This window comes from Salvelinus namaycush, unplaced genomic scaffold (assembly GCF_016432855.1).
Source record: "Salvelinus namaycush isolate Seneca unplaced genomic scaffold, SaNama_1.0 Scaffold2099, whole genome shotgun sequence".
NCBI lineage: Eukaryota > Metazoa > Chordata > Actinopteri > Salmoniformes > Salmonidae > Salvelinus > Salvelinus namaycush.
Window position 1 is genome coordinate 21,689 of NW_024058896.1, and position 9,733 is coordinate 31,421.

Here is a 9,733-nt window from a genome sequence, read left to right on the forward strand (position 1 = left end):
CCCCTACTACTGACTATATACTGATCCTAACCCCTACTACTGACTATATACTGATCCTAACCCTTACTACTGACTATATACTGATCCTAACCCCTACTACTGACTATATACTGATCCTAACCCCTACTACTGACTATATACTGATCCCAACCCCTACTACTGACTATATACTGATCCCAACCCCTACTACTGACTATATACTGATCCCAACCCCTACTACTGACTATATACTGATCCCAACCCCTACTACTGACTATATACTGATCCCAACCCCTACTACTGACTATATACTGATCCTAACCCCTACTACTGACTATATACTGATCCTAACCCCTACTACTGACTATATACTGATCCTAACCCCTACTACTGACTATATACTGATCCTAACCCCTACTACTGACTATATACTGATCCTAACCCCTACTACTGACTATATACTGATCCTAACCCCTACTACTGACTATATACTGATCCTAACCCCTACTACTGACTATATACTGATCCTAACCCCTACTACTGACTATATACTGATCCTAACCCCTACTACTGACTATATACTGATCCTAACCCCATAACCCCTACTACTGACTATATACTGATCCTAACCCCTACTACTGACTATATACTGATCCTAACCCCTACTACTGACTATATACTGATCCTAACCCCATAACCCCTACTACTGACTATATACTGATCCTAACCCCTACTACTGACTATATACTGATCCTAACCCCTACTACTGACTATATACTGATCCTAACCCCATAACCCCTACTACTGACTATATACTGATCCTAACCCCATAACCCCTACTACTGACTATATACTGACCCTAACCCCTACTACTGACTATATACTGATACTAACCCCTACTACTGACTATATACTAATCCTAACCCCTACTACTGACTATATACTGATCCTAACCCCTACTACTGACTATATACTGATCCTAACCCCTACTACTGACTATATACTGATCCTAACCCCTACTACTGACTATATACTGATCCTAACCCCTACTACTGACTATATACTGATCCTAACCCCTACTACTGACTATATACTGATCCTAACCCCTACTACTGACTATATACTGATCCTAACCCCTACTACTGACTATATACTGATCCTAACCCCTACTACTGACTATATACTGATCCTAACCCCTACTACTGACTATATACTGATCCTAACCCCTACTACTGACTATATACTGATCCCAACCCCTACTACTGACTATATACTGATCCTAACCCCTACTACTGACTATATACTGATCCTAACCCCTACTACTGACTATATACTGATCCTAACCCCTACTACTGACTATATACTGATCCTAACCCCTACTACTGACTATATACTGATCCTAACCCCTACTACTGACTATATACTGATCCTAACCCCTACTACTGACTATATACTGATCCTAACCCCTACTACTGACTATATACTGATCCTAACCCCTACTACTGACTATATACTGATCCTAACCCCTACTACTGACTATATACTGATCCTAACCCCTACTACTGACTATATACTGATCCTAACCCCTACTACTGACTATATACTGATCCTAACCCCTACTACTGACTATATACTGATCCTAACCCCTACTACTGACTATATACTGATCCTAACCCCTACTACTGACTATATACTGATCCTAACCCCTACTACTGACTATATACTGATCCTAACCCCTACTACTGACTATATACTGATCCTAACCCCTACTACTGACTATATACTGATCCTAACCCCTACTACTGACTATATACTGATCCTAACCCCTACTACTGACTATATACTGATCCTAACCCCTACTACTGACTATATACTGATCCTAACCCCTACTACTGACTATATACTGATCCTAACCCCTACTACTGACTATATACTGATCCTAACCCCTACTACTGACTATATACTGATCCTAACCCATAACCCCTACTACTGACTATATACTGATCCTAACCCCTACTACTGACTATATACTGATCCTAACCCCTACTACTGACTATATACTGATCCTAACCCCTACTACTGACTATATACTGATCCTAACCCCTACTACTGACTATATACTGATCCTAACCCCTACTACTGACTATATACTGATCCTAACCCCTACTACTGACTATATACTGATCCTAACCCCTACTACTGACTATATACTGATCCTAACCCCTACTACTGACTATATACTGATCCTAACCCCTACTACTGACTATATACTGATCCTAACCCCTACTACTGACTATATACTGATCCTAACCCCTACTACTGACTATATACTGATCCTAACCCCTACTACTGACTATATACTGATCCTAACCCCTACTACTGACTATATACTGATCCTAACCCCTACTACTGACCATATACTGATCCTAACCCCTACTACTGACTATATACTGATCCTAACCCCTACTACTGACTATATACTGATCCTAACCCCTACTACTGACTATATACTGATCCTAACCCCTACTACTGATCCTAACCCCTACTACTGACTATATACTGATCCTAACCCCTACTACTGACTATATACTGATCCTAACCCCTACTACTGACTATATACTGATCCTAACCCCTACTACTGACCATATACTGATCCTAACCCCTACTACTGACCATATACTGATCCTAACCCCTACTACTGACTATATACTGATCCTAACCCCTACTACTGACTATATACTGATCCTAACCCCTACTACTGACTATATACTGATCCTAACCCCTACTACTGACTATATACTGATCCTAACCCCTACTACTGACTATATACTGATCCTAACCCCTACTACTGACTATATACTGATCCTAACCCCTACTACTGACTATATACTGATCCTAACCCCTACTACTGACTATATACTGATCCTAACCCCTACTACTGACTATATACTGATCCTAACCCCTACTACTGACTATATACTGATCCTAACCCCTACTACTGACTATATACTGATCCTAACCCCTACTACTGACTATATACTGATCCTAACCCCTACTACTGACTATATACTGATCCTAACCCCTACTACTGACTATATACTGATCCTAACCCCTACTACTGACTATATACTGATCCTAACCCCTACTACTGACTATATACTGATCCTAACCCCTACTACTGACTATATACTGATCCTAACCCCTACTACTGACTATATACTGATCCTAACCCCTACTACTGACTATATACTGATCCTAACCCCTACTACTGACTATATACTGATCCTAACCCCTACTACTGACTATATACTGATCCTAACCCCTACTACTGACTATATACTGATCCTAACCCCTACTACTGACTATATACTGATCCTAACCCCTACTACTGACTATATACTGATCCTAACCCCTACTACTGACTATATACTGATCCTAACCCCTACTACTGACTATATACTGATCCTAACCCCTACTACTGACTATATACTGATCCTAACCCCTACTACTGACTATATACTGATCCTAACCCCTACTACTGACTATATACTGATCCTAACCCATAACCCCTACTACTGACTATATACTGATCCTAACCCCTACTACTGACTATATACTGATCCTAACCCCTACTACTGACTATATACTGATCCTAACCCCTACTACTGACTATATACTGATCCTAACCCCTACTACTGACTATATACTGATCCTAACCCCTACTACTGACTATATACTGATCCTAACCCCTACTACTGACTATATACTGATCCTAACCCCTACTACTGACTATATACTGATCCTAACCCCTACTACTGACTATATACTGATCCCAACCCCTACTACTGACTATATACTGATCCCAACCCCTACTACTGACTATATACTGATCCCAACCCCTACTACTGACTATATACTGATCCTAACCCCTACTACTGACTATATACTGATCCTAACCCCTACTACTGACTATATACTGATCCTAACCCCTACTACTGACTATATACTGATCCTAACCCCTACTACTGACTATATACTGATCCTAACCCCTACTACTGACTATATACTGATCCTAACCCCTACTACTGACTATATACTGATCCTAACCCTACTACTGACTATATACTGATCCTAACCCCATAACCCCTACTACTGACTATATACTGATCCTAACCCCTACTACTGACTATATACTGATCCTAACCCCTACTACTGACTATATACTGATCCTAACCCCTACTACTGACTATATACTGATCCTAACCCCTACTACTGACTATATACTGATCCTAACCCCTACTACTGACTATATAATGATCCTAACCCCATAACCCCTACTACTGACTATATACTGATCCTAACCCCTACTACTGACTATATACTGATCCTAACCCCTACTACTGACTATATACTGATCCTAACCCCATAACCCCTACTACTAACTATACTGATCCTAACCCCATGTTGCTGCGTGGCTGGTGAAATAGATATTCTAACACGGCAATACCTAAATCTACCCGCATTTGCCGGGTGTTAATTTTATGCCCTGGACATAGATAAATTGCAGTCGGTCCACAACAGGGCAGCACATATTGCAGCTAGATGTACACGGAGGGCGGATGTCAATGACATGCATATCAGTCTCCCCTGGCTCAAAGTTGAGGAGAGACGGACTGCATCACTATGGGTATTTGCGCAAGGTGTTGATGTGTTGAAGGTACCGAACTGTCTGTTCAAACAGTTGGCACAAAGTTCGGACACTCATCGGTACAAAACAAGATATGCAACCAGAGGTCTCTTCACAGTCCCCAGGTCCAGAACAGAGGCTGGGAAACGCACTGTATTAAATAGAGCCATGACTACATGAAACTCTCTGCCACCCCAGGTAACTCAGATATTTAAAAAAACAGATAAAAAGAACACCTTACGGCATGACGGGGACTGTGAAGAGACACACAGACATGTTTATATATATTTGCATATTGTATTATATACATTATTGATTCTATTTGTTGTGTTTTGCTTCCTATTTGGACCACAGGAAGAGTAGCCGCTGCCTTGGTGATCTTAATAAAATACTAAACCCCATAACCCCTACTCCTCACCATCCAGCACCTCCTCAGGGAAGTCCTCCAGAATGTGCTCCGGGTTCAGCTGGTTCTTCCGGTACAGTCCGTAGAACAGGTAGTTGGCCAGCTCACTGCAGCCCTCGTTATACCTGCTGTCAATCCCTGCAATATGAACCAACATGTAAAATCATGCTGAAATCATATAAAACAGGAAAGTTAATATGACTACAACATAGCTAAAGCATCATCTATATAAAACAGGGAAGTTAATATGACTACAACATAGCTAAAGCATCATCTATATAAAACAGGGAAGTTAATATGACTACATATACAACAACATAGCTAAAGCATCATCTATATAAAACAGGGAAGTTAATATGACTACATATACAACAACATAGCTAAAGCATCGTCTATATAAAACAGGAAAGTTAATATGACTACATATACAACAACATAGCTAAAGCATCATCTATATAAAACAGGGAAGTTAATATGACTACAACATAGCTAAAGCATCATCTATATAAAACAGGGAAGTTAATATGACTACATATACAACAACATAGCTAAAGCATCATCTATATAAAACAGGAAAGTTAATATGACTACATATACAACAACATAGCTAAAGCATCGTCTATATAAAACAGGGAAGTTAATATGACTACATATACAACAACATAGCTAAAGCATCGTCTATATAAAACAGGGAAGTTAATATGACTACATATACAACAACATAGCTAAAGCATCGTCTATATAAAACAGGGAAGTTAATATGACTACATATACAACAACATAGCTAAAGCATCATCTATATAAAACAGGGAAGTTAATATGACTACATATACAACAACATAGCTAAAGCATCATCTATATAAAACAGGGAAGTTAATATGACTACAACATAGCTAAAGCATCATCTATATAAAACAGGGAAGTTAATATGACTACAACATAGCTAAAGCATCATCTATATAAAACAGGGAAGTTAATATGACTACATATACAACAACATAGCTAAAGCATCATCTATATAAAACAGGGAAGTTAATATGACTACATATACAACAACATAGCTAAAGCATCGTCTATATAAAACAGGGAAGTTAATATGACTACAACATAGCTAAAGCATCATCTATATAAAACAGGGAAGTTAATATGACTACAACATAGCTAAAGCATCATCTATATAAAACAGGGAAGTTAATATGACTACAACATAGCTAAAGCATCATCTATATAAAACAGGGAAGTTAATATGACTACATATACAACAACATAGCTAAAGCATCATCTATATAAAACAGGGAAGTTAATATGACTACATATACAACAACATAGCTAAAGCATCATCTATATAAAACAGGGAAGTTAATATGACTACATATACAACAACATAGCTAAAGCATCATCTATATAAAACAGGGAAGTTAATATGACTACATATACAACAACATAGCTAAAGCATCATCTATATAAAACAGGGAAGTTAATATGACTACATATACAACAACATAGCTAAAGCATCGTCTATATAAAACAGGGAAGTTAATATGACTACATATACAACAACATAGCTAAAGCATCATCTATATAAAACAGGGAAGTTAATATGACTACATATACAACAACATAGCTAAAGCATCATCTATATAAAACAGGGAAGTTAATATGACTACATATACAACAACATAGCTAAAGCATCATCTATATAAAACAGGGAAGCTAATATGACTACAACATAGCTAAAGCATCATCTATATAAAACAGGGAAGTTAATATGACTACAACATAGCTAAAGCATCATCTATATAAAACAGGGAAGTTAATATGACTACATATACAACAACATAGCTAAAGCATCATCTATATAAAACAGGGAAGTTAATATGACTACATATACAACAACATAGCTAAAGCATCGTCTATATAAAACAGGGAAGTTAATATGACTACAACATAGCTAAAGCATCATCTATATAAAACAGGGAAGTTAATATGACTACAACATAGCTAAAGCATCATCTATATAAAACAGGGAAGTTAATATGACTACATATACAACAACATAGCTAAAGCATCATCTATATAAAACAGGGAAGTTAATATGACTACATATACAACAACATAGCTAAAGCATCATCTATATAAAACAGGGAAGTTAATATGACTACATATACAACAACATAGCTAAAGCATCATCGATATAAAACAGGAAAGTTAATATGACTACATATACAACAACATAGCTAAAGCATCATCTATATAAAACAGGGAAGTTAATATGACTACATATACAACAACATAGCTAAAGCATCGTCTATATAAAACAGGGAAGTTAATATGACTACATATACAACAACATAGCTAAAGCATCATCTATATAAAACAGGGAAGTTAATATGACTACATATACAACAACATAGCTAAAGCATCATCTATATAAAACAGGGAAGTTAATATGACTACATATACAACAACATAGCTAAAGCATCACCTATATAAAACAGGGAAGTTAATATGACTACATATACAACAACATAGCTAAAGCATCATCTATATAAAACAGGGAATAGGGTACAAAACATTAAGAACACCTGCTCTTTCCATGAGAGACTGACCAGGAGAAAGCTACTGTATGATCCCTTCTTGATTGATGTCACTTGTTAAAGCCACTTCAATTAGTGTAGATGAAGGGAAGGAGTCGGGTTAAATAATGTTTTTTAAGCCTTGACACAGGATTGTGTATGTGTGCCATTCAGAGATTTAAGTGCCTATGAACGGGGTATGGTAGTAGATGCCAGGCGCACCGGTTTGTGTCAAGAACTGCAACGCTGCTGGGTTTTTCACGCTCAACAGTTCCCCGTGTGTATCAAGAATGGCCCACCACCCAAATGGAAACATTGGAGTCAACATGGGCCAGCATCCCTGTGGAACGCTTGACACCTTGAAGAGTCCATGTCCCGACGAATTGAGACTGTTCTGAGGGCAAAGGGGGTGAAACTCAATATTAGGAAGGTGTTCCTAATGTTTGGTATACTAAGTGTATAAGTAATAATGTCTCAAGACAGTTTACTGCGTTCAAGCAATGTTTAATATATTGTCATGATGTCAAATCCAACTTCCTCAGACTGAATGTTGACTCCAGTATTGAGACAGGACTCACCCAGAGAGCAAAGAATCCCATCAGGGCTGGCTTCCCCCTCCCACAGCAGTGACTGGACATGGCGCAGACGGGAGCAGCTGAAAAAGACAATATAACGTAGCTACAGTCGGTGCCATTGACGCCAGTTTGTCAAAATACAAATAAACATCCACCATATGGACCTAAAATTGGATCGAAGCCAGTGCCCTTGGAGCAGCAATTGGACAAAAGGCTATCAGTCCGACGGCGAGAAAGAGGAAATGCCATGACTCGAAAGCGGGGGAAAAATAGTTCTAAGTACAAACCTTCATCGCCTGAATACAAGCCAGGTAATATTACTTCTATATCTAGTTTATCACTTGAGCATTTTGAGGATGTTGGATACCATGGGTCTGCTGGCTCTCTTGAGAATCATGAGATGTAGTCAGTGATGATTCCTCTGAAATTGAGGCTGACCAGGATGAAGGCCGTCCTGTGGCAGCAGGTGTGGTGGTACAGATTTCCAACGTTTGCCCTGAAAATCCGACCAGAGATGATTTTGGACCGGTAGGAGTGCAGTTTTTTGGAATAAATGTATCTATGCTTTTTGGCTGACCGATATGTTGTTTCAAGCTGGGTAAAGGACAAACTGGGAACTGTTACATCCGTCAAAGTTTAGAGAAGTGGAATTGTTTTAGATTTTTTGTGTATCCTCCACCCAGAGGCAGCAAGCGATCTGCATCAGGCGTCTCGGGACTCGACTGGTGTCATGTTCGGGGTGAAAGTAAGGCGGTATGGTCCGGTAAAACATGAGCCTATCACAATAATGAAAACTAAATGTCAAGAAAACTGTCGGCCATTACACCATTATTTATCATTAGGCTAACGCATGGCATGAAACATTTGCGAATGGACTTGAAAACGGATGGCATTGCCTAGACCAGGGATCATCAACTAGATTCAGCCTCGGCCCATTTTTCTTAAGCAGATGGTCGGGGGGCCAGAACAGGCAGGGTCGGCAGGTAGCCTAGTGGTTAAGAGTGTCGGGGGGCCGGAACAGGCAGGGTCGGCAGGTAGCCTAGTGGTTAAGAGTGTCGGGGGGCCGGAACAGGCAGGGTCGGCAGGTAGCCTTGTGGTTAAGAGTGTCGGGGGGCCGGAACAGGCAGGGTCGGCAGGTAGCCTAGTGGTTAAGAGTGTCGGGGGGCCGGAACAGGCAGGGTCGGCAGGTAGCCTTGTGGTTAAGAGTGTCGGGGGGCCGGAACAGGCAGGGTCGGCAGGTAGCCTAGTGGTTAAGAGTGTCGGGGGGCCGGAACAGGCAGGGTCGGCAGGTAGCCTAGTGGTTAAGAGTGTCGGGGGGCCGGAACAGGCAGGGTCGGCAGGTAGCCTTGTGGTTAAGAGTGTCGGGGGGCCGGAACAGGCAGGGTCGGCAGGTAGCCTAGTGGTTAAGAGTGTCGGGGGGCCGGAACAGGCAGGGTCGGCAGGTAGCCTAGTGGTTAAGAGTGTCGGGGGACCGGAACAGGCAGGGTCGGCAGGTAGCCTAGTGGTTAAG